This window comes from Dipodomys spectabilis, unplaced genomic scaffold, assembly GCF_019054845.1.
Source record: "Dipodomys spectabilis isolate Male_0828 unplaced genomic scaffold, ASM1905484v1 ptg000136l, whole genome shotgun sequence".
NCBI lineage: Eukaryota > Metazoa > Chordata > Mammalia > Rodentia > Heteromyidae > Dipodomys > Dipodomys spectabilis.
Genome location: NW_024870813.1, coordinates 5,830,703 through 5,834,363, shown reverse-complemented (window position 1 = coordinate 5,834,363; position 3,661 = coordinate 5,830,703). Strand labels below are relative to the sequence as shown.

The following is a 3,661-nucleotide window of genomic DNA, read 5'->3' as shown; positions in this document are numbered from 1 at the left end:
AAATAGATTTCCTAGACCTTTAATTTCTGTCTCTAGGCCCTCCTCTATACCCATTAGCCTTAAATTAGGCCTTCTGATGGCATCTTCTAGATGATTAATAGATCTATCATATTTCTTGGATTTGTCTTGAATACTAGTCTGTTCTTTCTCTATAATGTCTAGGCTCTCCTAAATTCCAGAGATTCTATCTTCCACATGTTCTAAAATATAGAATACTTCACGAATTTGTGAGTCATCCTTGTGCAAGGGCCATGCTAATCTCTGTATCCTTCCAATTTTAGTATATGTGCTGCCCAAGTGAACACTGCTTTATCTTTTCTATAATAAAACTACAGCAACAGAAATCACTAACAAAATTTTTGACAGTTGCATCAAATGTCTTTCTTTCTTAAGCATTTTTAATATGAAAATGCTATTGTGCTCATTTTTCCTTCTGATGTAGGCTAAGGTAAGACAGTTTCAAGATTTTCCATAACATCTCTGTGAATGGTCATGTGACTCTTCTGATCTAATGTAAAAGGTCACACCAAGGCAGTTATTGTCCAACATATGTGTTTTCATTTGTGTTATTTTGTATGGACTCCGCAGAATTGAACTTCTTTTCTCTAAGTATATTTCTATACAAAAGTGCTTTTTTCTTCTGACTCTAGATGAGTTCCATTAAAAAAAAAAACCATTGAGAGAAGGTACGGATTTGAAGTAATCAATCTTTTTTTTTTTTTTTTGGTGCCAGGTCTTGGGTGCTATAAGGCTGGTGCTCTGTCACTTGTGCCAGAGCTCCACTTCCTGAAGTGAACTTTAAATTGAAGAAATAAAATAAATTGAGGTACAGAAAGGGGATGACAAGGAAACTGAATGAAAGTGGTGGCATGAAAACTATTTTTATATACATATAAAATATTTTTTAAAAGGCTGCAGCAAAACATGGCAGAATTCAAATAATGCTACACTGGTCGTTTGGAATGGCACTTCTTTGAGAAGAAATTAGAAATCTGGACGAATATTTTAAAACTATCTTGAGCTAATAATGCTGTAAAAGAAAGAAAGTTTCCAAGAATATAATAAACAGAAGCCAAACCCAAAATTGTCAAACTATTAAACATTTTCAGAGTAGGGAAACTGTTTTTTTTTTTCTGCTAGAGGTTCTTTGAATGTTTATAACATAATTATGGACAAAGTTATCAATATGGGCATATAGTCTTTAGCAGCCCACAATAAACATTCACATGTCTATTCTATCCTATACTTATGATTTTGAGGATCTTACTCAGCCCCTGAGCTTGTTGTTCCCCTCTCAGCAAGCAGTTATCAATTCATATGTCACCACTGAGGGCTCAGTAGACAAGCAAACTCTTCTGGTCACCCCCTGAGAGGGAATTTCATTGGAGTCTAGATTCTGCTATGACCATTGGTCTCTGATGAAGCCTCATAACAATGAACTCCTAAGAAAAGATGACCATTACAGTGAATGGGCACTCAGAAAAAGCCAACATCATCTGTAAATCATGCAGCTGCAATCAGACTAAAGTCACCTGTGACTGCCTATTCTCTAACATTCTGTAGGGCAACATTCAGGAACATGACAGGATAGAAAACACATAAATACAGGGGAAACAGCATGTTAGGCTTCTATCTGTTTCTGTATATTTGACAAATCAAACATCTCCAAACAACAAGCAACAGGCATACCTTTTGTGAGCCAGGAGCAACAGGGTGTCATTTAAACAGATTCACTAGGGCTCTTAGCTTTGAAGATAGCAAAATAGTGTTTAAAATAGCTATGTATCATGTCAAAGAGATAGAATCTATGATTAAACATATCTTCCAATGGCTGAAAACGGCATTAAAGTATAAGTGTTAGAGAACAGAAAATCAGAAGTGATGACAACAACAACAAAAAAAATCAACAAAATCTAGCCCTACTTTTCTACAGATTTTTACAAAAATTAAGTCCAAAATTTCTTAGAGAAACAGGTAAAGATCAATCACAGTGAAATAGGGAAGAAGTGACACAGTGAAGAATTGACCAAGTGAAGAAGACCAGTTCTCCCTCATCCATCACATCCTCTCCCAGGTAGCACTGCTCAGCATCAGCCATGATGTGTCCCCAGGATGGAAGACATAGAGTGGCATTCAATGTCCCAGACTTTTCACTTTGTTGGTCCCGGAGAGGCCAGCATTTGTGTTACCACCTATCATTTTGTACAGTCTATAATGATGGTATAAATATCCAAATGACTCCTGGAAGAATAAGGGAAGAACCAGCACAGTCCAGATGCCTGGGGCAACTAAGTAGCCAGCATGGTTCCTCCAGAGTTGGAGAAGAGGAAGAACTGAGGAATGTTTTCCAGGACGGTTGGAGAAGTGTAGTGCAGCCCTTACATCCCAGCTTTAGGGGATAGTTCATTTTTTTCTTTTTCTTTTGAAGAACATCAAAGGTTTATTTCTTTTGTGAATATGGAATGAACTATTAAATAATAAGAATTGGAGTCAGTACTTTTGTTGACTTTATCTGAAAAAAAATGTATTGATATTATGGATCTAAATTTTACTTGTAAAAATTAGTAATGTTTGTCCTGTAATGTCTTGTGAATAAGTAATAGAAACAAATAATTATTATATCTAATTTCATTGGGACTAACTAGCCTTCAGGAATTCAGTAAGTTTTACTTTATGTAATAATCCTCCAAGAAATTCTTAGGGGATACTTTCTGAGGGACTGGTCACTGTACTGACTCACATGCAATTTGGAAGAAACTAGTATAATCTAGTTTCCTAGGACTGCAACTATACAACTTTCAAGCTTCCCCTCCAGCAGGGAAAGGAAGAGTAAACTATGGCACAAGTATTCTCAGGCCCACAAGGAACCCGTAAATATATAATTGTTGAGTCAGAGTGTGAATATGCATTTCAAACATACAAAAGAGACTCATGAATAGAAAGCCTATATAAAAGATTAATGGAAAAAAGAAATAATATTCCAGGAAAACATATAAGAAATTGGAAGATGCTCACTAGGGAAAGAAAGGTGTGCCACATACAGGATGTGTTTATCTCATGTGTAATCAGAAAAGTACAAACTGATATAGCCATAAGACACTCATCAGCTGAAATTGAAATTGTACCCATGTTCACTTTTGAGAACTACTTGACAGGAACCACTTGTAACACATGTTCAGGGCTCTGTGGATACAAGATGATGAAACACTTTGAAAGACTGAAATTATCTACTGAAATCCAAGCAATGACTCCCCTGCGACTAGTAATTCCACTCATTAGTGAACATCACCGAAGTGTGTCCCAGTGTGCACCAAGGATGCTGTTTGTAAGAAATAAAACCAAAGCAGCTCCAAGATTTAATACCTACACATTGTATGACTGTACTTTGATAGATTCACTGAGTGGAATTCTACCCATGAATTGAAATGATAGCTGCACACAACAATTGAACTATCACAGAAAGGTATCACAAGACACTACATACTCTGTTAATGCATATGGAGAGCTCAAATATGCAGAATAAAAGCCCCACTCCAGTGCCTTAAGAATCATATCTTTGTATCTTTGTGCATAAATATTAAAGAGCTTCAAGGGATTTCTTGCATGGTCAAGCACCAGTCTAGTAAGCATGAAATCCTGAGTTCAAACCCTTCTACCACAC

At 36.4% G+C, this 3,661-nt stretch overlaps 1 non-coding gene across 1 annotated transcript; it reads right to left on the bottom strand.

Moving 5' to 3' along the window:
* Nucleotides 1–201: 201 nt before the first annotated feature.
* Nucleotides 202–305, bottom strand: LOC122116607. Its single transcript, XR_006148995.1, has one exon. It is a non-coding gene; the product is annotated as a U6 spliceosomal RNA (small nuclear RNA).
* Between the last annotated feature and the right edge of the window lie 3,356 nt (nucleotides 306–3,661).